The sequence below is a fragment of the Phascolarctos cinereus genome, unplaced genomic scaffold (assembly GCF_003287225.1).
Source record: "Phascolarctos cinereus isolate Bilbo 61053 unplaced genomic scaffold, phaCin_HiC Scaffold_4;HRSCAF=312, whole genome shotgun sequence".
Taxonomy (NCBI): domain Eukaryota; kingdom Metazoa; phylum Chordata; class Mammalia; order Diprotodontia; family Phascolarctidae; genus Phascolarctos; species Phascolarctos cinereus.
This window is the reverse complement of record NW_027555847.1, coordinates 617,159,587-617,187,334: the sequence shown is the minus strand read 5'-3', so window position 1 is coordinate 617,187,334 and position 27,748 is coordinate 617,159,587. Positions and strand designations below refer to the sequence as shown.

At 37.1% G+C, this 27,748-nt stretch overlaps 1 long non-coding RNA gene across 1 annotated transcript in view; it reads right to left on the bottom strand.

Moving 5' to 3' along the window:
- Positions 1-27,748, bottom strand: part of LOC144456719 (uncharacterized) — a 127,925-nt gene that overhangs the window by 62,846 nt on the left and 37,331 nt on the right. The window contains exon 2 of the long non-coding RNA XR_013485749.1: positions 13,681-13,732. This is a non-coding gene — a long non-coding RNA (uncharacterized LOC144456719). The remainder of the gene's footprint in view (positions 1-13,680; positions 13,733-27,748) is intronic.

Sequence of the window (27,748 nt, the reverse complement as noted above, 5' to 3'; positions counted from 1 at the left end):
AAAGAGTTGGACACAATTGAATAACAACAACATATTTGTAAAATCTTCTTTAAAGTCAAGTCATGTCAACAAGCAGTAAGTATCTACTATTTACCAGGCACTGTGCTAAATAGAACTAAGAATCATAATTTTTATATTTTCTTCCTTCTTATCTCCTGTCCTTTGACTTTTCATGGGGTAGGAGAACAATAAATTAGTGCTTTTGGACAATTCAACATTTCAACAAACATTTACTAAATAATTTCTAGGAGTAAAGAAATGGGACAGGTGCTATGGATACTACAACAACAAAAATTAAATAATCCCTGACTTTATTTTAGTTGGATAGCATTTGCTTCTGTGGTAAGTTCCTGAGTCAGTCCCTGCCTCCTACCCTTCACCCACACGGGACTTCCGGAAAATCAATCCCAAGTTCTGTGGATCTATAGCCACTTAAATAAACATAGCTCATGAGCCCCTACCAATGTATGTACTTTTATAAGCCTTCCAGAGGACATGGTCATTTCAAAGCACAGACATTTAATGAAACAGTACTTTTTAAAAGTAGTACTAAAGATTTCCTGCCATCAACCTGGTACTTACTCTCTCTTAAATCCACTATCAGTAGGAAAAGGTAAACATACATTATATGTATGGACAAGCACACATCACTCAGTCAATAAGTATTTATTAGGTCCCTATTAAGTTCCAGGTACTATACTGAGTACATAGATAATACAAGAAGAGAAAGCGCATAAATGGAAGAAACACATGCATAGATAACATATATGATCAGGGCACATACATAAAGACTCACACGATATCACCAGTGCTGTAGAACTATCTTCTGGTTATGTCATCATACTCCTACTGACCCTGCACCCTTCTGGTTTGATGTGATGTGCAATTTTTTTTTATCAAGTGTATAGTCTCTACCAAGCATGGACATATGCCATATGGCCTCTATGGAACAGTGCTCTGCTGATCTCATGGATTCTATACTTCTCTCTACTATCAGCTTCTGAGCTTCTACTCTTCAGGGCACCTGCTAGCCACTTCAGTTCATATTGGTTAAGGTACTATGGCTAAAAATCTGTCCTTAACAAAGCTGAACCAATAACTCTTTAGTTATAGCCAATAATATTTGGCCACCATATATAGCTAGAGCCAAAGCCAGGCAGAGTGTGCCCAGGCTAATATTAACTACAATTTTTTTATTTTTTTAGGTTCCCCACTGCTTATGTTTATTTTTCTTTTTTTCTTCTTTTTATAATTTATTTATTTATTTTTAGGTTTAAACATTTACTTCCATAAGATTTTGAGTTCTAAATTTTCTCCCCCTACCACTCCTCTCCCACTCTCCCCAAGACAGCAGCATGCAATCTGATATAGGTTCTACTTGTACATTCATATTAAACATATTTTCCCATTAGTCATGATGTAAAGAACAATTAGAACTAATAAAAGGAATCATGAGAATGAAGCAATAAAACAAAACAACAAAGGAAAAGGAGAACAAATAGTATGTTTCCATCTGCATTCAGACTCCATATTTCTTTCTCTGGGTGTGGATAGCAATTGCCATCATGAGTCTTTTGGAGTTGTCTTAGATTCTTGCATTGCTGTGAAGAGCCAAGCCTATCAAAGTTAGTCATCGCGCATTGTGGCTGTTACTATATACAATGTTCTCCTGTTTCTGCTCATTTCACTCTGCATCAGTTCATGTAAGTCCAGGTTTTTTTGAAGTCAGCCTGTTCATCATTTCTTATAGCATGACAGTATTCCATTATATTCATATGCCACAATTTGTTCAGCCATTCCCCAATTGATGGGCATCCTCTCAATTTCCAATTCTTTGCCACCACAAAAAGAGCTGCTATAAATATTTTTGTACATGTGAGTCCTTTTCCCATTTTTATGATCATATTGGGATACAAACTTCTTTTCCTTCTCACAAGCAGCAAGGTCTCTGTCTCAAACACCTACTTAAAGATTAGCCCTTATAATTCCTACCTAATTTGTAATTGTCAAACTGCAGCCCTTCATAATGATTTCAAATGCATGCCTCTTTCAACAGATCACGAAAGACTCTCTGGATCTAAGTTTCCCCAAGTTTTATCAGCACCAGGAAACTATATTGTTTCGCATATAAATAAATGGGAAAGTGAAAAGGCAAGAACAAAAACAAAAGCAAAACAAAAAGTATCACTAGATGGTGCTACTTAGAGGCATTGCCTTCCCCTGAGGTCGTTTGTTTCAAATCCCTTATGTTGTTATGCATATTACAAAATATCTGCCTGGCTCTGACCAGGTGAGTCCCCCTGAACTTTTACCAATGCTTGAAAAATAGGGTAGGTTGGAAGCCAGGGATTGAACACTATTATATTATCTCTGTAATTTTTTCAACTATGAAAATTGATAATTAGCCACAATTTTTAAAGTATTGACTAAATGTCAACAGAGCAGAGACCCAGAAAAAGGCCTCCAGCATACTGGACCTGTGCTTTCTGAAAGATTTATGAGAAGATACAGACAAAAATATCCTTAGTAAGCAGAGGCATGGCAGCCAATGACAACACTAGTTTAGAGTACAAACTTGTTGGTAGAACACGGTGGAGGAGGATAGTGGAAGATTACAAGTAATAATATGAGCCTCTGTTCCTTTTGGTTTGGAGCATCTTATTTGTGTGAAGGGGTAGGGATATGAACATTTCTGAGCAAACCTATAATAAAGTAACGCCTCAGTACTTAAGCAGAATTGTAGAGAGTTCCTAGAGAGTCTGAAAGAAAGAAGGCCTCCAAGAAAACTACTGAAGGTACCTAAGAGAAAACAGCCCCTTAGGAGAGAAAAAAACGAAGGCAAAATGGTCCAAGTGCAGAGGTGTGATGGTAAATGCTTAATAAGCATTTTTCTCAGGGGAAAGTGTATGGCATGACACACTTTTAAATGCAATCTGCAGTATTGTCATTTTCCATATCATTTTATTAAGTCTAGACAACCAACACAATAAATCAAACCCCGATTCATAGTCTTTGAAGATTTTCAAGGTGTAAATGTTCACAGTAAAAATTTAACAATCAGCTCTCATCTATTATATTTATTTATTACATCAGCATTTATTAAGAGTTTACTATTTGCAAAGCACTGTGCTAAGTGCTGCGGTCACAAATAGAAAAGTAAGTCAGTTCCTGCTCTCAAAGTGCTCACAATATAATGGAGAAGATAACACATATAGAAAGGTTTAGCTGCAAGTTAGATGGAAAGAGGTCCCATGGTCCTTAGGATTAGGGTGCAAGGACAAAGTAGATGGTAATGCATCATGTTAATGTCATCTGTACTTATAAAATCATATCAGTTTCTGGTATTGAACCATCTGACAGTGCCAAGGACCTCAATGGTGAGAACTTTCTTTTCTGGGTCTTCATTAGTTGTGACCCAAGTATCCACAGAAGAAATGCAAGATTGTGTCTCCATGAATGCTGATTCTCAGAATGATGGTTTCAAGGGCTAGACTAGAAGGACAACCAGTAGTTTTGGGGTCCTTGCTATTTCAAAGGATCTTGGATTTAGGGGCCTCAGCTATCTCCAACAAGTTATGAGGGAAAGTGGTAGTTAAGGTGGTGCTGGTGGTTTGACTCGCCTGGTACATGCCACCTTTTTTCTTTCCATAAGGGTGCCTTGCTGCTACAGCCCTTGCCTTTGCTGCACTATAGATGGCAGTTGGTTAACAATCGCTTGGGGTAGTGGCAAGAAAAGTGGGACACTTCTCCACAGTAATTTCTCCTTTCAATGATGGCTGCAGGGCCTGGGTTGAAAGCAGGACCAGATGTCTTGTGGTCATGGCTATTCCCAAGGCTCTAGGGTTCAGAATCCTTGGCTACCTTCATCAGGTTTTGAGGAGAAGAAGCGGTCAAGATAGTAGTGGTGGTTTGATTTTTCCTGACATAAGCATCTTCCTGTCACTTCCTCAGGATGCCTTGTTTCTTCAAGCTTGTCTACCTTTTACTGCTACCTACAGCAAGAAGTGGAAATCCCTTAGAGCCCAGTGAGGAGTCCTGAACAGCCCTGCAAATCCAGGCTTAGAGGAACTGTTTTTCCAAAAGTGATAATGCTGCCTCAGAGCCAGGCCAAGGATGCAGACCAGAAGAGGTCTATAGACTCCAGTTTTAGGGTCTCTGCTTTTACTAGAAGAGTGTAGCTCTGCTTCCCAACAGAAGAGTGGAGAGACCCAGAAGAGGAGGGGCCCCACCTAGCACGTGATGAGTAGTATTGACTATTTCCAAAGGACAACAAAGCCAGTCCATAGTCATGAGTTGCACTGAGCATCTGTTTTCCCTAATTATGCATTTCTTCACTATATTTTCTGTAAGTTGGTACTCGCTCTCTCCCATGGACACTATATGCATGAATAGGATACTCTGAACCAATTTATAGAGGAACTGTTATGATTTGCTTTCTTTTTCAGTAAATGTTCATGATTAAGAGTTAATAGTATCACTTTGGCTGGTTTGTTTAAATGGAAAGAACATTGTGATCATGCATATTTGTTATAAGGATTTTGTTTTTATTTCTATTTAGAAGGGGTGGAAGGGAGAATAGAGTTGGGAAAGAGTAGCCAAAAATAATTTTAAAGGAAAGAAGAGATGATCATTTTTTAATGGAAAACAACAGAAGTAAAACCTGAAAGAACTACAGACAAGGACAACATAAAAGTTGTTATCATCAAATACATGTAATATATCAAAGTTATCAAATATAATTTTTATAATTATGTGTGGAGACACATCTATATATACAAATACACATATATACACACATATCTATATATATGTGTTCAGCATGTGTATATATATATATACACACATACATACACATACATACATACATATACATACACACATACATACACATACACACATACTGTATAGGGGAGCTAGGTGGATAGAGCAGTGGGCCTGGAGTCAGGAAGACCTGAGTTCAAATCTGGCCTCAGACACTTACCATCTGGATGACCCTGTACAAGTCATTTAACCCTGTTTGCCTCAGTTTCCTTGTCTGTAAAATGAGGCAGAAAAGGAAATGGTAAACCACTGCAATATTTTTGCCAAGAAAACCCCAACTGGGGTCATGAAGAGTCAGACACAACTGAACAGCATAAATATTTGTGTGTGTGTATATACGCATATACATACACACGTACATACATACATAAAAAAACATACTATATATAGTAAAGCTTCACAGTTTTCTGTACAATCCTCTATTTTTATTCTATGGGACAGAACATTTTTATATGGAAATACTCATTGTTTGGTGTTTAGTTAGTCATATTAAAATAACCCTAAGAATAAATACATAAATGAAAATTACACCAGCAGGGGATCAGAAGAGGAATTGTAAGTAACCCTAAGAGCAGGGTTATCCCTAAGACCCTGATAAGAGTGACTTGTATCCATGCTGCTACTGTACTCTGGGAAAACCCCTGGGACTAGCTGACATGATAGTTTGGGCTGATGATAGTAACCCAAAGACAAAAAAATAGTCTGGAGAGAAGGGGTATCTGACCATAACCACACACATAGTATCTTATAAAATAGTAAATAGCACTGAAAGAAAAAAAAAACAAATCTACTGAAAGCTTTGTGTAAAACACAACTGGAGTGCATCAACCCAATAGAATTCGTAAGCGAAACTAGCAGAAATGTAACAAAGAAATGGAGAATAGAATGAAGTTATCAGAATTTCTATAATGATCTTATTTTTAAAGCAACTTCGGGTCTCCTTTTCTTTATTTATAAAATGAGATGATTAGAAGAGATGACCCCTAATATCCCTTTCCGCTCTAAAATTATGATCCCCTGATCTGATCACCTATTTTCATCATGTGACAATCATATGATTAACTGTTACAGCTATATCCTAACACATCCATTCTTAATATGGTAAAAGAGAAAAGAGGGGTGGCATCAAGGTACAGAGGAAAGATCACCAGAGTTGAAGTCAGAGAACCTGGATTCAAATTCCAGTTCCCCTTATTGCCTGTTTGACCTTGGACAAGTAACTTGACCTATTTGGGCTCTAGTTTTTTCATCCCTAAAATGAGTGTTAGACTAGATGGCCTCTAATGTACCATCCAGTTCTAGCTCTATGATCCTATTAAGGTGAAATAACACACAAAGAAGATAAGGTCAGGAAGAACAGCTAGAGCTGACCAAGTCCACATCAAGGAAATCCATGCCAGTGATGATACAATCTTTAAGTTATTTTCACAAAATATCTCAGGAGAAAAATGCCAAAAATGGGAGAAAATAAGATAGCATATTACTCCCCAAAAAGGCAATAAATAGAATATTGGTGGCTATAGAAACGTATGCCTAATAGGCAATGTGTGTGTGTGTGTGTGTATATGTATGTATGTATGTGTATATGTATATGTATATGTATATGTATATGTATATGTATATGTATATGTATATGTATATGTATATGTATATGTATATGTATATGTATATGTATATGTATATGTATATGTATATGTATATGTATATGTATATATGTGTGTGTATACATATAAAAGATGTCCTGGACCAAAAGATAAGAAGAGAACTTTGTTGTTGTTCAGTCATTCAGTCAGTCATGCCTGAATTTTCGTGACCTCATGGACCATCATATGTCAGGCCCTTCTATCCACCACTGTCCCTTAAAGTCTGTCCAAGTCCATGTTCATTACTTCCATGACACTATTTATCCATCTCATCCTCTGCCACCTCCTTTTGCTTTCAATTTTTCCCAGCATCAAGGTCTTTTCCAATGAGTCCTGTCTTCTTAGTCTTATGCTTAATTCTCTATACCAGACATACTTTTATAGTCATAAAACTGACTAAAAGTGGCAATATGAAATCCTGCATTGGTTTTTAAAATATCTTTTAACAAATTTTTAAAATTTAAATCTTAAATTTCAGTTTAAATCTTTTTTAAAATTAATTTTTAAAAAATCAAATGCTTAGGTCATCTAAATGTAGCCCAATAGGCTTTCCTCCAGCCAGCAATATTTTGTACTTATGTTAAGATCACAAAAGATTCCTTGATAAATGCGGTTATAAAGATAACTGTTCAATGACTCTTATAGTTAACATAAAGTGAAATAGCAGACTCATTAAAGTATTAAATTAGGAAGACTATGCAAGAATAGCATAAGATGGGTACTTTACTTAGAAAATCCTATGGAATCAGCAAAGAAAATAATAGAGATAATCAAAAGCTTCAGCAAAGTTGCAGACTACAGAATAAACCCAGGAAAATTAACAACAGTTCTATATAATAACAACAAAATCCAAGGGGAAATTATAGAAAGCGAAATGCGGTTCAAAATAATTTGTTTTTCACTCATTTAAATCACATCCAACTCTTCATGACCCCATTTGGTGTTCTCTTGGTGAAGATACTGGAGTAGTTTGTCATTTCCTTCTTCCCCAAAAAACTACAAAAAGTATAAAATATTCAGAAATCAATCTACTAAAGCATACAAAACACTTGCAAGGATTTAATCATAAAGTGCTCCTTAACAAAATAAAGAAGAATTTAAATGGCTGGTGGAATATTAACTCATGGCTGACAATGCCAATGTACTAAAATTAACAATACTACCAAAGTTAATTTACAGCTTTAATGCTATCCCAATCAAACTAGCAAAGAGATATACTTTATAGAACTGAATAGGACAAAAACAGAAATCATATGAAAAATATAGAGATCTAGAATATCAAGGGGAAAATGGAAAGAAATAGAAATGAGGAGGGTAGCATAACACTGTCAGAACTCAAGTTATATTATAATGCAACAGTCATCAAAATTATTTGGTATTTGTTAAAATATGGACAGGTAGATCAATGGAACAGATTAGACAAAGGAAGAGTCAGAAACAATGGAATTCAATAACCCAATGTTCAATAAAGCAGAAAATACAAACTACTTAGGAAAGAACTTTCTATTTGATTTTTTTTAAAAAAACTGCTGGAAAAACTAGGCAGCAGTTTGTCAGAAATTAGGTTTAGATCAACACCTTGTATCATATTCCAAAATAAATTCTAATTGAATACATGATCTTAATATTAAAGATCATACTATAAAAGAATTAGGAGAAAAGCTATGATAGGAGATATATTCTTAACCAAACAAGGGACATATTCTCACAGGTACAGGAAGGAGATATATTCTTAACCAAATGAAGGCTATACGCAATCACAAAAGGTAAACTTTGATTACATGAAACTGAAAAACTTGTGCACAAACATAATTAATTCACCAAGCATAGGAAGGAAAGTGTTCAAATGGGAAAGAAAAAGTATTTATATCAAATTTCTCACAAAGGGTTTGGTATCCAAAATACATGAACTAACAGATTACACACCTATATATGTATGTGTATATGTGCACACATATATGCATATATGAATCTGTATGTGCACATATGTATACACATATATAGATCTATAAATATACATATATTCATGTTGTTATTTGTTCTTCATTCTCAAAGAGGACCAATGACACTACAAGGGTGAGATTTTATGTGTAAATTGGAATTACATGAGGCAGAGCTGCTCAAAGTCATAGCCTCACTCTCTCTTCCAGAGTCATTGAAGTCCAGTGGCAAGAAAAAAGTCAGGATGACTGGTGATGGCCTAAGATGCAGTGGATGACCTTGGCATCTTCAATGCCTCACCAAGCTCTAAGTGCTCCATAGCAACTGTTTCAGCCACTTTCATGGCCATTGGAACAAACTGTTCTTACCCACCCATGCTGTTGGGGGAAAGTCTTCACGTGCTTGAAGCAGATATTCCCTTATTCACTGATTGGTTCCAGGCCTGTCAGTTACCCTCAACCTGGTGGTTTAGCCGATCTGTCAAGTTGGTTTACTGGGGCCTGGCCACTAAACATGTTACAGCCTGGGACCACAGGTAGGAGTTTGGTAAATCAGGTGGTCTCCAAAGATGGATAAGCAGCCCTGAAAAGGGCTTGGGAAGCCCTCACATCAGAGGTGCTAGTCTTCCTGAATATCCCATCTACCCCATCTGTATATATACAATACTCACAGTGAGTACAACAATGTAAATGACAAGAAAAACCCCCAAACAAATGCGAAGGTCAGAAAATGATGAAGAATACATGTGGTCCCCAAGAAGAGATTGGACACCCTTACCCACTCCTTTGCAAAGGTGGAAGGTCTACAAGGTACAGAGTACCAACTCTGTACATATTTTCAAATATTTTTGATGCATTGAGAAATTTTTCTGATTTTTTCTCCTACTCTTTTTCCTTTAAAGTATTATTTGTTATAAGATATGATTTTTTTGGGGGGGTAGTAGCATTTATGGGAATAAATTCTGTTGACATCAAATACCAAAAGTTATGAAAAAGACTTTATTTACTGCCATCCTTATTTCATTCTTCTGCACTATCTAGAACTTATTAAAGCCCTTCCTAAAACATGGCACTCAGAATTGAAAATAATAATAATGACAACATTTACATAGCATATTAAAGTTTACAAAGAGCTTTACATATGTTATCTCACTGGATCTTCACAACAATCCTGGGAAGTAGGTGTTATTGTTATCCTCATTTTATAGGGAAGGAACCTGAGACTGGGAGGAAATTGAATGACTTGCCTATGTCACATAGCTAGTAAATGTCTGAGACAGTATTTGAACTCACATCTTACTGATTATAGCTAGATGGCTCAGTGGATAGAGCACTAGGCCTGAGTCAGGAAGACCTGAGTTCAAATCTGGCCTCAGACACTTGCTAGTACCTGTGTGTCCCTGAGCAAGTCACTCAACCCTGTTTACCTAGATTTTCTCACCTATAAAATGAGCTGGAGAAGGAAATGGCAATCCATTCCAGTATCTTTGCCAAGAAAACCCTAAATGGGGTCACAAAGAGTCAGACACAACTGAAAAACTTACTGATTTTAGGCCTAGCTCTCTCCCATCCTCTATAGCTGCCTCTGGAACCTCTAGAACAGGGTTGGGGAACCTGTAGCCTCAAGGCCACATGCGGTCCTCTATGTCCTCAAGTGCTGCCCTTTGCCTGAATCCAAACTTCACAGAACATTCTAGGAATGGACCTAGAGGGCCACATGTGACCTCAAGAGCACAGTTCCCCACCCCTACTCTCAATGTTGTGCCATCAGCTCCATCATTCTCTATATGATCCCTTTCTTAATGTAACCCAAAGATCGCATTGACTTTCTTGGCTTCCATATCACACTGTTAACTTATTTGGAACTTGCTAATCACTAAACCCCCACATAGTGCATTCATAGACAGGCATGGTACATGGGCTGGATATATCACTCTACATATGCCTATGAATACTCTCTAAAAATAGAGGAAATTTTCTTTTCATAGGATCAAAAAACTCGAGTAGGAAAGGATGTCAGAAGCAATCTCATTTAACTCCATTATTTCACTCATTTTGCATGCAGAAACTAAGGCCCAAGGACATTAAGTGACTTTATTAAGGTCATGGGGCAGCTAAGTGGCTCAGTGGATATAGCACTAGGCCTGGAGTCAGGAAGACTCATCTTCTTGAGTTCAAATCTGACCTGAGACATTTACTAGCTGTGTGATCCTGGAAAAGGCACTTAACCCTATTTGCCTTAGTTTTCTCATTTGTAAAATGAGCAGGAAAAGGAGAAGGCAAACCATTCCAGTATCTTTGACAAGAAAACCCCAAATGAGGTCACAAAGAGTCAAGCACCACTGGAAAAAATGACTGAAACAACAATTGGGATCACACTGGCAATAAGTGTGATTTAAATCCAGGTGCTCTTACTCAGAGTCAGCACTTTTGCTTCCTAGTATTTTTATATGAGGGGTGAGTTGTCTCCAAAGTGTTTGACAAGCAACATTACAAAAATCGGGTCCCCTAGAAAATGTTAGGAAGAGTAAGGACATTCAAGCCAGGCTCAGGCTTGTTTGAACATGGATTATAGTTTTATATGACTACAGAATCTCGGTTATGTATAGTACAAAGTACACAGATGGTATCTGACTGCGTAGTATCCTAAAACTAAGAAAACTGTGTGTGTGCATGTGTGCCTACATAGAGCAGTGGAGAGATGAAAGAAACCCAAGTGCTATCTATCTTATTTAGAAAACTGGTACAATTCTCCAGAGTGACACTGTTATGCACATAATGGTAACTGGTCTAAAGCATCACCCCCCAACACACTGGGTAAATCCTCTATGGCAGATTTATGGGAGAAAGCCCTATAAAACTCATCCAATGCCAGGCTCATATACCAAGTCAAATTACTGACATACCTAGTTTTCAAACTCAAGGCATTTTAGAAGGTCTCAAAATCCTGCACCCATTTTGCAGTTATATTCAATGACATAAACTCATTGTGCCCACAGTAAAAAGTAACTTGGTTTAATAAGAGATAAGGGCTGTGTGACCCTGGGCAAGTCTCTTAACCCCATTGCCGAGAGAGAGAGAAAGAGAGAGAGAGAGAGAGAGAGAGAGAGAGAGAGAGAGAGAGAGAGAGAGAGAGAGAGAGAGAGAGAGAGAGAGAGAAGAGAGAGAGAGAGAAAAAGAGAGAGATAGTGCATGAAGAGAATCACAAGGGATGAAAAGGCATGGATGTGTTGAGATCAGCACTGCCAGGAGTGGTCACATCAGCCAACACACACTTGCTAAGCTCTCATATTAATCAGATCATGGATCCATATAGGTATCTTAATATTTTTCTCTTATGACATATGATAAATAAGCCACTACTATTTACTCAATAATAAATTAATATAAATAAAACTTTCTTCACATATCCCATTTTGTTTCCTCCTCCCCCACCCACCACTTGGGGAATTTATAAATTAACTTACAAAAACTTCAACTCTTGACAAATGAGAGCCAAGACTCGACTTTTTTTTTAACATTCTTTCCACCAACACTCCTGTGTTCCTCTCCCCATCGTACCATTTGAAGCTATTCTTTTTTTCCCCCTAAACCTTAGAATTCCAACAAACCTTCTGAAATGGAATCATGTCTATGCAGAAATGCTATTCAAGGCAAATCACTAGACATTTTTGTCCAGTAGCAATGGCTTCATACCATTTGTCTGTTACATGACATGGACTGAGATTGCTACCCACAACTTTCCTTTAAGAGAGATGCACTGTTTACATATTCAATGGACACAAATACAGTAATGTCCCCCACCCCACCCCTAAATACTGAGTACATAGCATGTTATGGCAATGTTTCATCCAAACTATTTCCATTATAAATTGCTAAAATGTGAACTAATAAATCACAAGACGTCTGAAGGGGGCATTAGAACTCCTTAATATGCATTTCTTAAAGTCTTGCAAGTCTGAGTTATAGTATCACAGAAATAGAATATGTATATAACCTTTGAGGTCAGCTAACTCTTCCCCAAGGGCCTCTGAAACATAATTATCTATGCTTTCCCCGCCTCTTAGTGTCTGCCTAATCTCATTTTCAAGGGTTCTAGAGGTGGGGCTTCTACAAAGTCTCTTGGAAAACTTTATGCCATTTATTAGTCTCACTGTTCAGATATTTGTCACAAGGGGATAAAATGTTTTCTTTAAAATTCCATCCTGTTAATCTTGCTTAGAGCCCTTTGTACCAACCCACATAATTTCTCTCCTCTCCAGTCGATAAGGGGTTTTTGTTGGAACTTTTCTGTTTAGTAGACCTCACTCATAAATCATCCTCTTAGGCCCATAATCATTTAATTTTCCCCTTCAGTTAACTCCCTCTAGGTAGTCTAAATCAGATTATTATTACATTTTACATCTGCATAATTTTCCCAAAGCCATTCAAAACATTCCATACACACATGATTTCATTAACCCTTCTAATATATCCAGCCAATAAGAAATGAAACTGTTCCTGTTTGGGAACACTGAATAAACTGAGTCACTGAATAATTAAGTAAGTAGGCTGAACCTAAAGAGTAATTGAGCCAAAGAGTCGACAATAGAACTAAAATATTATGTTGCTAAGCCGGCCCAATGCTACCTCTTCTATTTTCTACCAATGTGACCTTGGGGGGGAAAATCACGTTTTCCTCTCACTTTTCCTCATCTATAAAATGGGGAGGGGAGAAGGGCAGGGCTAGATGGTCTCCAAGGTAGTTTCAAATTCTAAATTTATGAGGCTCACTTTGCAAACCAACTAGAGTCTTATGATGGCTGCTAATCACAGTAGGTCAGAGAAAGTAGAACTCTTGCTTTCTCATACCTGCCCTAGAAAAGTACATACTATCCATGTCGTCCCACAAGATTCCAAACAGATACCTTGTAGCCCTTTGGGGTAGTCTGATCCCACTCTGTTTGTTTCACTATCTGCCAGGCCTCACCTGAGTGTGAACGTTATTACTACAGTGAGAGACGATATGGTGTAGCAGGTTTGGGAACCAGGAAGATGGGGTCATATCTTACCTATGCCATCTACTGGTTGTGTCATTTAATGGCTCAGTGCCTGGGACAACTTTCTAAGACTGTGGGGAAGGTTATCTTTCTTCATTGATAGAGAAATCTACACTGATTAATTATACATTATCTACACTGACTAAATCCCAAAACTACTACCCCCCCCAAAAAAATTTATTTCATTCAGACAGGCACCATGACCTGCATTAAAATCTTACCTCAGACATTTATTACCTGTGTGACTCTGGACAAGCTGCTTATCTTCTCTGTGCCTCAGCTTCTCCATCTGTAAAATTAAGTGGGTGAAGTCAATAACCTCTAATACTCACTGCAGATCCAAATCTCTAATTCTGATTTTAAGTTCTTTGACCTGCAGTTTTCTCATCTATAAAATGGGAGTAATTGCATGTATAATAACTACCACTTAGGCTTATTTTGAGGAAGAAATGAGATACTATAATAAAGCTCTTCTTATACCTTAAATCTATTATTATTATTATATTATGTTAATGTTATAATACAATAATTATAGATAATTATATTATAGATAATATTAATACTGTTACTACGTCCCCAAGTGCTTAGTAGCCTTCCTGTTTTATATAAAATGTCAGAGGAGTCAGTAGAACAGTAGAAACAGCACTGGACTTGGATTCTGGAGACCTGCATTCAACTTTTCCCTCACTTCACCTTTATGAGCATCAGCTTCCTCATCTCTAAGATGTAACAGTTCTCAAAAGGTAATGTTGCATAATGGATAGAGAGCTGAGCCAGAGCTACAGAAATAGGACTCAGTGGGACAAAAGGGCTGTTAGTATCAAGTTAGTATCAAGTGTTTGGTCTGAGGGCAGATTTGAACTGAGGTCCTCCTGACTTCAGGGCCTGTACTCTATCCACTGTGCCACCTAGCTGCCCCCATCCTTCATTTTCTAAGAGAAACAATGACATCACAGGTGATGTCTTGACTTAGGTGTGAATTGGATTTAAGTGAGGCAGAGCTGCCCAAAGTCATCAACCTCATACTGTCAGGACTGATGGCCACAATTTCTGAAACCCTTTTGGACTACAGAAACTCCAAGGCAGAAATCTTTTTTTTTCTTTTTTCTTTCCTTGAGTTCCCTCATAGAAGCCTGAGGCCTTTTAAATTTTTCTTAGCATGGGAAACTCTGTTTATTTTCTTTGTTTTAAATTTTTACTTTATATACATTGTTCACCACAGGCCTTTGCTAGTCTGGGTAATAGGGGTGATTGAAAGGGGTGCATTTCAGAGATGAAGAAGAGATAAATCTAATACTAAGGTGTTTTACTAGGGTTCCATCTCTGGCTGGGGGCTCTGGCTTTACAAAAGAGGAGTAGTGTTTGTACTGGGAAATCTCTTTAGACAATAAGTTAGTGGAAAGGTGAAGAGGGCAAATAGGAATGCTTCAACAACCCTGTGCTTCAACACACCACACCATACCAGCATTGCTACTCCTAGAAAAAAAAAGTAAGAGGGGACATGATAGTTGCATTCCAATATTTGAAGTATTGGCATGTGTCAAACAATGAAAAGACTTATTCTTGTTAGTCCTAGAGGGGGCAAAAGAGACACAATGAATAGAAGTTAAGGAGATGCAGATTTGGCTCCCAAACAATTTATACATAAACCAGAGTGCTCACTTTTCTCCATATATGTCATCTCATCTCCCACCACCATACCTTTGCACAGGTCCTCCTTTATGCCTCGACCATTTTCTTTCCTCATCTCTAATTCATAGATTCTCTAGCTCCTTCAAGTCTCAGCTCTGGTATTGCCTCCTAAATGAAGCATTTCCATGGCCTATTCCCTGCCCCAAAGTTACTTTGAATGTACTTCCTGTATAATTTACTTATCTGTGCATATGTTGCACCTCTCTAGCATAATATAAGCTTCTTCAGGACAGAGATTATTTTGTTTGTGTTTTTGTAATTATAGACCTGGGTCAGTGAACTGAATAAAATAGACATTTAATAAATGCTTTTTGTGAGTATTATACTATGCTTTGAGATCTTCCATGCTAAGACTATAGCTAGGCAGTAGATCTCCACCACCTGCTGTCTCAGTCAAGAGATATACTATATTTGGTCAACTATATGAAACTCTGATATGAATGCTTTATATACTTGCATTTGATCTATGACTTTCATCGATCAAATGCAACTTTGCAATATAATGCAATTACGTACTTACATGTTGCTTATATATTTGTTATACTGTATTTCAACTCTGATGTGTGATGTGATTTATTACATATTACATAGCCAGTCTACTGCATGCAATTATAATTAGAGCATTATATACTATGTACCTGATAGTGATCCATGCAGCTAGGATAATTGCCTGTGATCATACTATCCTATAGTGGATCTGTGATATAATCTATGTGTGTACTCACTCCAGTTTAATTTAATTAAATTTAACAAGTACCTATTAATGGGGCAGCTAGTTAGTACAGTGGATAGAGTGCCAGGACTAGAGTCAGAAAGTCTCCTCTTCCTGAGTTCAAGTCATACTCAGACACTTAGTAGTTGTGTGTGACCCTGGGTACGTCACTAAATCCTGTTTGATTCAATTTCCTCATCTGCAAAATGAATTGGAGAAGGAAATGAATGACAAACCACTCCAGTATCTTTGCCAAGAAAATACCAAATGGAGTCGTTGGACATGACTTAAAAACAACTAACTGAACCTATTAAGTGCTTACCATGTGTCAACCATTGTGTTAAGTGCAGGAGATTTAAAGAAAACATGAAATGGTTCATTCCTACCTTTACCCTTCAAGGAGCTTACATTCCACAATACACATAAAGGGTCATCATAAGGAGAAACAAAGATGGTTCTGAGGACCTCAGAGAAAGAAGCTGCTCAGAGCAAAGCAATGAGAGAACCTGGGAGAAAAAAGCTCTTCAGGAGGGTGGAGGTGTAATGTTCTTACTGAAGGTAAACATAACCAAAGTGCATTATGTTGCAGTATTTTGTGCAGTATTTACATATGACTACTGTGAGGATCTGGAAATTGAAAATGGAGAATCTCTGCCAATCAGAACTTTCTGATGAATATGAGATAATTATATATAGCCTATTTGTGTCACATCTGATAGAAATGTGTATTTAGGCTTCTCAACCTAAGTTAGAGTTGGATCACTAGCTATGAAGAAGCCTTGATTTGAGGAAAGAAAATCATTGAAAAGCCAGATGAGAAGCCAGGGAATTTAAAAGGTAGAAGCTGAAGGTGGATAAGATGTGAAAAAAAGATAAATTTAAAAAGAAAGCAGGGGATACAAATCAACAAAATTGAGAAGCCAAAAGGAAACTGAAAATAATATAATAGCTAGTGCTTTGAGCTTAGCCCAGCTAAGATAAGCCAACTGGAGACAGAAATTTTCTATAGTTGAGGTACAGAGTTAATCTGATTAGAGTGAAGCCTTGATGGTGAAAGCTATTTGCAGAAAGTAGTGTCCTCTGCTCTTTGAGGAGCTGATTAGGAGAAATCTGCTTTGTTCTCCAAGACCATCTACAACTTAAAAAAGAAGAAAGCCATCAGAGGTATGCCAATAATGCTCTAAACTATCCTCAACGGCTCAAATGGAAGAGCCCCTCAAGCCCTATAGAACATTCCTAAATAATTCTCTAGATCCCAAGTTTAATATTATCATTGTTGGTCAGTTGTGTCTGACTTTTCATGACTCTATTTAGGGTTTTGTTGGCAAAGACACTGTAGCTGCTCTTTGCTAAAAGAGCTTAATACCGCATCAGCAGCCCCCAGAGTACCAGAGGAGCTGCTTTGTCCTGTAGGAAAAAGAGGAGAAATCCAAAGGTGGAACAGTCTCACCCAGTAAGTGTAGTGTAGACTGTTCTGTAAAGACATCAAGGCTTGCAATCTAGAGTTGGTTGCTGAACAGTTGGGTTTCACTACTCTTGTTGCCTCATTGTTAGAGTTCTGTAAGTTTGTGCCAATTCTCCCTAAAAGAGACTATGCACATTGGTAGAAGAGTATAACCCAGATACATGGATAGACAATTAAGTTTTTGTTCTGATTATCATTGTTGTTGCTTTGCACTATATTAATTAAATGTTTCATGATAAAGAGTTAATGGCATCATCTTGGTTGATTTATCTAAATGTTAACCACACCAATGGAAGCTCTGGAGCTAGAGTTGTGAATAATAGATAAATAACTCCACCCACACCATGGTTACACCTAAGACCTTGAGAGTCTACTGTAGCTGCATGGAAACCTTTGCTTAGGAAAAACCCCAAAGTGCCACAGTGGGTACAGGTGGGGTGAATCACGCTCAGCCCAGGAAGAAAGCACCTAGAGAGGGTTGGATACTGGTGCCATATTTACTGCGATACACACAACATTACATATGCCCATTAGAAATGTACAAAACAATAAATCACTACCAATTCCTGAGTTTTAATATGAGACTAAGAGAAAGTCATTATCAATGTGAAGGTCAGTATCAAAGAATGCTTCATGGAAGAGATGGCATTCAAGCCGGATTTTAAAGAATAAGTAGTTATTAAAAAGGCAAAAAGAAGGAGGAAGTGTGACATTTCAAAGGAAAAAGTGAAAACAAGTGTAGGGAGGTGGGAAAATACAAGGTTAAAGAACAGAAAAATTCAATTTGGCTAGGGAAAAGAGCACATGGAATTAAGAGAGCTACATCTCAGAGTATCATACCTTCACTCAATTAAAATGCACATGTCTAAAGAAGCTACTTTACAATAACAACTGAAATATCTCTAATGATTGTGAGTTGCAAAGTGCTTTGTATTAACATAATGTTATCTTATACTAAAAAATAACCCTGAAAATTACAGTCAGGACTTGATTTCAAGTTCTCCAAACTCAAAGATCATTTGTACTTTCCATTAAAAAATTCTGTCTCTCAAAATCCAGTGTATGATTGTAATGGTAGGAATTTCAGAAACCCTGATAGATCAGAAGAGAGATAGTTTTCAATAAATAGGCTATTCAGCACCTTCTAAATTTAAATGAATTGATATGATTTCTAAGTCTGCTAACTGGTTGTGTCAGCACAGGGAAAACTTCAAAGAATAAATCAAGCAGCTTAGTGTTCCTGAGAAAACATAGAATCAATAATCTTTATGATAAAATGCTGCAACCCCATGCAGAAGCATGTCCTCTGATGGATTTAGCAATAGATAAGAGAAATTAGTCCATTTCCATCATCTTTGACACTGACTCAAAGTGGAATCAAGGTCGAAGTGACATACTAACATACATAATCTTGGAATTGGAAGGAACCTTCAAGGCTATCTACTACAATCTCTACCAGAACAAGAATTTCTTCAATGACATCCCTAACAAATGGCCACCCAGCCACTTCCAGAAGACCTCCAGTTAGAGGAAAACTTTACCTACTGAGGCAGTCATTCCACTTTTGGATAGTTCTAATTCTAAGGAAGGTAATCATTATATTAAGCTCAAATTGGTCTCTCTGAAATTTTTACCAATTGGTCCTAGTTTTCCTTCTTGTATGAATCAGAACAAATCTAATCCCCTTTCCACATGCCAGTTCTTCAGCTACTTAAAGGTAGTTGTTATGCCTCCTGCTTCGAGTGTTGTCCGTGTAACCCATGTCCCAGGCCCTGATCCCTAACATACTGGGCTTGGTTCGGCCTTGGGGTCTCTAATAACAATCTGTTTTTCTAACACTCCAAACCAAGGTCTTGCCCTGAGAACCTCAGAATCTGATTAATTTTGCTTTATCATAAAGGGCTCTCGGCTCCCTTACAAGCATTCAAGTTTACCAAGGCATTAGGCAAATAGCAAGTTTTTACAAAATATTAAGAAACACATAAAGGCAGCTAAGTGGTACAATGGATAGACAGCTGAGTGTAGAGTTAAGAAGACCTGAGTTCAAATCTGGCCTCAGATACTTACAAGTTGTGTGACTCTGGGCAAGTCACTTAATGCTATTTCCCTCAGTTTCCTCAAATGTAAAATGAGCTGGAAAAGGAAATGACAAACCCCTCTTGTATCTTTGCCAAGAAAACTCCAAATGGGGTCATAAAGAGTCGGACACAACTGAAGAAGAAACACAGAAAGGACTCATATCTGAACCCTGAGTAAAACAATTGTCAAAACCTTCCCAATAAGTCCCATTTCCCTTCTCAGGAGTTTGATTCACAAACCTCAAAAAACACATAGCACTTCACAAGCAGAATTAACAATGTGTCTTTGTCTGGTGGCTTTCCTCAGCCTCTGTTGGATTGGCTTGGATCTGGCAGAGGCAACATTCTTGGGCTTCCATGACTCTCAGTATATCAATAACAATCTGAGCAATTCCTTAACTCAGGTGTTTCTAGCTTCACTCCTGTAAGCTCAGGGCATGGTACTGATGGTTTAGATTAGGCATTTTCTCCTATACGTCAGGGTGCTGTTCCACTGTTGAGCTCTTGCATGGACGGAAACCTGGACATTCCCACCCAGCACCTCCTACAAGTTTGTTGTTGTTTTTATTTATTCAGTGCAGAAGGAGAGAGGCTACACCTCAATTCTTGCTGGTACTTGTCTACGACAATCATATCTTTTATTTGGCAAGGTCCCCAGCCCCCTCACCATCTTGATGATGTCCCTTTGAACACACTCCAGCTTTATAAATCCAACCTTCTTCAGGAGGTTTTTCTGCCTTCTCACTCCCCCTGTCCAGTGCTGGTGTCTTCCCTCTTGAGATTGACTCCCACTTAACCTGTATTTGTCTTAAATGTGCATAGTTATTAATATGTTGTCTCCCTTGTTAGGATGTGTCTTCTTTGTGGGCAGGGGCTCTTTTTCTTCTCTTGCCTTTTTTGGTATCCCCAGCACAAAGCACAATGCTTGGTATATAATAAGTGATTAATAAACGCTTACTGAGCATCAATGCCCTTCCTAAAACATGACAACTAGAACTAGAGGCAATATTACAGATATTATCTGATCAAGTATAGTCAATGAAGCATTAATTAAGTGCCTACTAAATTACAACAGAGTGATTTAGTACATCAATGTTAGAGGATGAAGAATACTAGCAACCCTCTATTCCTTTATTAATACAGCCTTAAACTGTATTATCTTGCCTGACTTGATGTACTGATTTTTTTTCTTGAAGTACCCTAAAACCAAAATCATAGAATAGCAGAATTTCATAGGTACTGATTTCATCTCCTCCTTGCACAAGACCTTCCATCCCCCAATTCAAATCATTTTCCCTGGCTATACCTCATGCCTAGAATACTCTCCCTCCCGTTGCTCATCTCCTGGCTACTGGGCTTCTTTCAAAACTCAGCTCTGGGGGCAGCTAGGTGGTGCAGTGGATAGAGCACTGGTCCTGAAGTCAGGAGGACCTGAGTTCAAATCCGGTCTCAGACCAAACATTTGACTTACTAGCTGTGTGACCCTGGGAAAGTCACTTAACCCCAATTGCCTAAAAATAAATAAACAAACAAACAAATGAATGAATGAATACATAACTAAAAGACTCTGCTCTGAACCCACCTTCTACAAGATGCCTTTCCTTGACACTCCCTCTTCTCCCCCATTAGTCTCTTCCAGCCAAAGCTTTATGCCTGCTTTATGTAGGCCAATACATTTACATGTTGTCTACCCCATTGGCATGGAAGCTCCCAGAGGGAAAGAAGTTGTTGTTTCACTTCTGTCTTTTTTATCCCCAGCACCGAGCACAGTGCCTGGTACACAGTAAATGCTTAAGACATACTTGATTGGTTAGTTAATGATGAAAATAGCTTCCTATGTACAAAACAACCATAATCTTTGTTTTGATTATAAATTTCTATTAGAAATTTATTTCTATTAGAAGCATTCATTTCTATGCCTATATATGAAATTCTGGTCATCTATATCCCTCATATACTTCATAAAGTGCAGGAGATTGGACTCCAAGGTTCTTTTGAGCTCTGGAGAAGGGGAAAGGGACAGGAAAGCTTCCAACTTCAACCCAGACACTCTCAAATGGAATAATCCCCTCAAATACCTCATTGTGCTTATTACCCTGGCTTCTCCTCATTCTCTGACTCCAAAGAATATCTTGCTCACCAGTGTAAGAACAGTGCCATAGCAGATCCCATCCTGTCCCTATTCTCAACCTTAGAGTTAATCTTTGGATTAAAGAATGGGAAATGCCTAATTTAGCAGAAAAATCCTAGAGAGTTGCTGGACACACAGAAATCTTCATTGGTTTCCCTACAATCACACAGCTGTTTGATGTGGGAGGTAGGATTTAAACCCAGTTCTTCCTCACATAAGCTTAGTACTAGCATCATTCCCCTTGGTGACACAAAGGAAAAGGAGTAAACATGGAAAAAAGATGCAGGCAACATGCTAAGAAATTTGATGGATAGATTGGTTCCATTTGATTTGGTAAGGAATGGGCAAGTATCAGGGGAAGATCAAGAGTAGAGTTTATCAACCTAGTGCACCATGCACTTGAGAGACACTTATCAATAGGTACAGGAGATGTATAATAAGTAACTATATTATTCCATTGAAATGTATCCCTTTATTCTACTTCTTCTGTGCATATGCACGGCACACTCAGAATTTATTTCTTTTCATATTGAATAAAGAGTATAGAAAGGTTTACTGGAATCCAAGAAGAATATCCAGCTCCCAGGGCTGCCTGGGAGGTGAACTGAAATCTGGGGAAGGAAGGGAATGACAAAAAGAAAAAAATCTTCCAAAGAAGAATGGGTACCATTAGACACAAATATGTATTCTCTGGACACAGATAGCATCTTCTTTCATAGGTCTTTTGTAGTTAATTTAGGTATTTATAATAGTCACAATGACTTAGTTGCTCAAAGTTGCTCTTTGTTAGTTTTTATTTAATTTTTAATTTATGGAATAAAATTAGCATTTCCATAGTATAATAAAAAAGATAATTGCATATGAAACTGCAAGTCTCTTGTGTACAACTTGCTATTCCTTTTAAATATATAAGAAAGTTATCATGTAAATTTATTTTTTTTTCTTTTTTTCTGTTTTCTTTTCTCCCCCCAATAATTTTGCTGTTACTGTATACAACATTCTCTTGGTCTGCTCATTTCACTCTTTATTATTTAATGCAAGTTTATCCATGTTTTTCTGAAGTCATTGAGCCCATCATTTCATATAGCACAACAGTATTCCATCATGATCATACTCCACAACTTGTTCAGCCATTCCCTATCTCTAGGGTAGGGCCAGGAATGGGGAAGAGAACAAAAGAGCAAACAAGAAAGTTATGTGATAATTTTATTATATATTTAAAAGGAAAAGTAAGTTGTACATAATAGATTTGCAGTTTCATGTGCAATCATCTTTTATTCTATTATTCCATTTTATTCTATTATCCTATATTTTATTCTATAAAATATAAAACAAAAGATGCTTTGGGGCAATCTAAAAACAATGCAACTTGATTTTGTCAGGTTCATAGTTTTGCCCTATTGCCTGGAAGTCAAAAGTTTTTAAAAGGAAAATTCAGAATTCTAGCCAGTTTGATTAAACTCCCTTTTAAAAATATATTTATAAATAAAAATAAAAGAAAATAAACATTTGATCTAATCCAATCCAACAAACATGTATTATTTACTATGTACAAAGCATTATGCTAGGCATGAAGATAAAGAAAGAAAGGAAAGAAAGAAAGAAAGAAAGAAAGAAAGAAAGAAAGAAAGAAAGAAAGAAAGAAAGAAAGAAAGAAAGAAAGAAGGAAAGAAAGAAAGAAAGAATCCTTGACCTCAAGGAGTATACATTCTACTAGGGGAAGGGTCAGAGAGAATATCACGTAAATGCTAAGTATATGATTATACCAGAGAAAGAAGAGAGCATTGACAACCAGAGGTAACAACCAGGAAAGGTTTCCTGAAGGAAGTGGCCCATATACTTTGTATAAAGCCATGGAGCTGGGAAATGGAATGCTGATTTTAGGGAACGTAGGCAAACACGTTTGACAAAATGGTGTCAAGTAAAAACAAAATCAACGTGGAAAATTCAGTTAGAGCAAACTGTGACGTCTGTATTTTATCCTCTAGGCATTGTGGAATCACTGAAGGCTTTTGAACAGAAGAGTTATGCAGCCAGGTCTTTTCCTTAGGAAAATTAATTTGGTAATTGTGAGGAGGATGGATTGAATAGATAAAGCCAGAAGTTCAATTTGGAAGCTATTGCCATAGTCCTGGAGAAAGATGTTGAGAACTTGAGCTAGGATTATAGCCAGGTAAACAGAGAGAAGGGACACACATGAGCTACATTCCACAGGGATAAAATCAGATAACATGCAAATAAAGATTCAACCAGACCTTTGATAAATTTATGCAAAGTAGAAGTTTGAAAATTCACCATTTTGTGTTTTAATCTGCTCATTTAATACTCTATTTTAGTTTCAATTAACTGTTCCCTCTCTTTCCTAGGGTACTTATTTCAGCTTTTGGGTCACATCTGACTGATTTCGCATTCAATACTAATTCAAGATTAAGCCTTGAGTCTTCCACACGATCCAACTAAATTACAATTTTCTTTTCAACAGAACTCATTTGTTTATAGGTCTGGCCCTTGCCAAAATGTAAAGTTCATTCAACATCCAATAGAAATTTCTGAAGGACAAAGTGTGTGCGAAATACTGGGCTAGGTACTAGGAAAGATACACAATTTAAGTAAGACATAGGCCCTGCCCTTGTGGAGTTTCCAGTCCAGAAAGTGGATAAAAGCCAATCAATTCTAATATGCAATATTATATTACACACAAGTCCACTAGAAATTTACAAAACCCTAGAGAATTGGAGTAAAGAGGAAGTAGAGAAACCAAGGGGTGAGTTTTTCCTGACCCAGGAAGGCTTCTTGGAATAAGTGGCTTTAAAGGTTCTCATTTTGAGGAAGAGAAGGCAGAGAATTCTAGATACAGATAATCTCTTCTTTCTACCTCTCTCTCCTCCCTTATCCCTCACATACGCAGTGTCTCCACATGTTCATTTATTCAAAAAATATTTATTGAACACCGATGTACTAGACGATGTGGGGTTACAAAGATAAATAAGACCCAGTCTCAGTTCCAGAAGGAAGCCTAAACCCCACACCCTGCAGTAACTTCTTCCAGATAGCAATAACCCACTTATTTCCTCCAATAAAAATTTATTTTCTTTTAATCAAAACTCATATATACTGCTCTCTGAAAGCTATTACATTGGAAGCCTCTGACAAATTGATACATAGGCTTTAATGACTGATAGTCTTAATGATTTACCTCTTTGGGATTGCAATGACTGAACTCAAAAGAATACATTTCTAATTGTGCAATTTCAAATAAAGCAGTACTCTGATAAGGAAAATATTTGATATCAAAAGGGTCTTGCCAGGACACCTCAACACGCCAAATATCACACAGATACTCTGAGTGTGTATAAGGACAATTCTGTTCATAAAGGTTCTACTAAAATCTAAAACCCCATATCTCCCTTGGATACCTTAAGCAGAAAGGTTATAGTCCTAACCAAAAGAGACAAACAAAAGTGAAATTCATTTCATATCACATATCAAATTTCTTGAGGATTTTTTTATTCCCCCAAATCTACTTCTAGTTGAATTAATATCTAGTGTTGAATTATTCACTGCTATTTAAATTCAGCAATTCCACCTGACCTTCTCCTGAAAGGCTGTATTTTCAGGCAAGAGAAAAATCCATAATATTGGCAACTGAAATGATTTTGTGATTAGCATTTTCTATAATGTCAGGTTAAGTATAGTGAGATAGAAGGTCACAGACATATTCAGGGTCAAATTTTTAATCAGGCCCTAAGTCGGTAAATGAGAAAGGAAACATGTAATATCCAAGGTCTTATATGCGCCATTTATTATGTTACATAGATCAAAATGCTCATTGTTGTCTGACCAAGGAAATGCACAGTTACTATGGTATGGTTGGAGAGAAACTGAATTTGAATTTGAAATTATAAACCTAAGTTTGAATCCTGGATCTGGACCTTACTAACTATGTAAATCACTTAATAGTGACTGATATGTTTACAAAGTACCTTAAATGATCTCATTTGAGATACACAATAAACCTGTAAGGTAAATATAAGCATTATTAGCCAAATTTTAATCATGAGAAAATTGAGGCTGATAGAGGTTAAGTGACTTACCCCAAATCACACAGCTAGTAAGTGTCAGTCAGCATGGGGTTACATGACTTCGTAGATTCAGAGCCAGAATCTGCTTCAGATGCAATCTGGTTTAACTTCCTCATTTTGTAGATGAGGAAACTCAGGTTCAAAGATACTGTGACTCGCCCAAAATCACACAGGTAGTGATAGAAGCAGAATTTGAAACCAGACCCATCTATCTCATTACAAATCTAACACTTTAATCATTTTACCACACTCTTCAATCTCTCTGGGTCTTGGTTTCATTACCTATTAGGCATAAGAACCCTTGCACTATCTTACCTCATAGGATTATAGCACAGAGAGTGGTTTTTTAAAGACCTTGCCAATATGAGTTATTATCATTCTGCTCTGTAAGTTTAGCAAAGGCTGTGCTTCATTCCTGCAATGTTCTTTCTGCTCACTTCTTCCTCTTTGGATCTACTTCCTTCCCTTCAAATCTCAGATCAAATGTTGCTTCCTTCAAGAGGCCTTTCCTAATTATCCTATTGGTTAGTGATTTCCCCCTCCTTCCCACCAAAACAAAATTATTCATTGCAGCTATGGACATGTTATATCCACTTCCTATCTTCTGCTCCAAAGTAGAATGAAAGTTTCATGAGAGAAAGGACTTTTTTCACTTTCATATTTGTATCTCCATCACCTAATACAGTACCTGATACATAGTAGGCATTTAGTAAATAAATGATCATTGGTTGATTCGTTGTTACAAACTTCAGAATTATTGAAAGTCCAACAAGGTCTGAAGAAAGAGGCAAATACCTATTCTTTGTGCCAAGGTACATTTAAATACAAACGATCACTAGTTTTCCCTAGACATGTACCAAGTAAAGGAGGAAAAAGGTAAATTTGGAAAACCAGAGGTAGAGAAAATTAATAATAAATGGTTCCTTGAACTTGATCTAATTTCAAAGACAATAACAAAGAAGAATTCAGTTCTCTCAGGAAAATTCTAAGACTTGGATCTGACATTTTAATTTAAAAAGGCACTAAAAAATTTACAAAGCTCTTAACATTTTGCTCCTAGGTAGATCATGAATGATAGTAAGATCTCTATCAGAATGCATAATAACAATGTCCATTCACCTCTGCTCCCTCTTCTACAGAAAGGATAAGTCTAATAACGCTTTGCTAGATCTCTTCTTTGTGCTTATCAGAGTTATCTGAGCACCTGTCCAGGCCAATTAATTGTAACTTCCCTGAGAGAATGAGCAATGTCATACCTACTTTTCTGTCCCCAATATTTTGCACAGTGCCTTGGATACAGAAGGTGTTTGATATATGCTTATAAAATTGGTGTGAATTGAATTGAATATCAAATCTTTTTCAAATTTTTTAATATTGATTCTTAAAATACAAATATATCCAGATAAGGTTTAAATCCTTCCTGAGAGATAACAGAAAGATGACCTTGACAGACTAAGTCAGTGGAATGTTCTAACTCAGAGCATCTTTCACACATTAGGTGTTTCCTATATACTTGTTGAGTTGACTTGAAAGTACAAATAGTTTTGATCTTCTCCCCTGTAGAAACCAGTAAGAGCAAAAATATTTTGAGCATCAAGTAAACAAAAATAAACATTAAAAAAAAAAAGAGGCAGCTAGGTGGATAGATCTCTGGCCTTGGAGTTAGGAGGACCTGAGTTCAAATCCAGCCTCAGACACACAACACTTACTAGCTGTGTGACCTTGGGCAAGTCACTTAGCCTTGACTGCCTCACCAAAAAAAAATAAATCCTTTTCAATTCAAGTTTCGTTGCTGGATCCAAAATACATAAGACAGGAACATTTCAGGAATGCTAGGTGATACCAGTGTTGGGAGATTCTTTTTTTAAAATATATATTCTATCTGATCACGGCTAAAAATATCTCATTTACTGTATTCTTATAAATAATTGGCTAATGAAGAAAAGTCTAAATTAATCAGAACCCAACTAACCTAGAATAACTAGACCTCTCAATTTTAATATATTTTTACCATAAAATTATGAGCCTCATAAAGAAGCAAGAACAAAAGTCCATATCCAAGATTTTTATTTTTTAAAAATCATTCAATAAATATTTATTAAGCACCTATTATGTATAAGATATGGTACCATGAATTAAGTACTC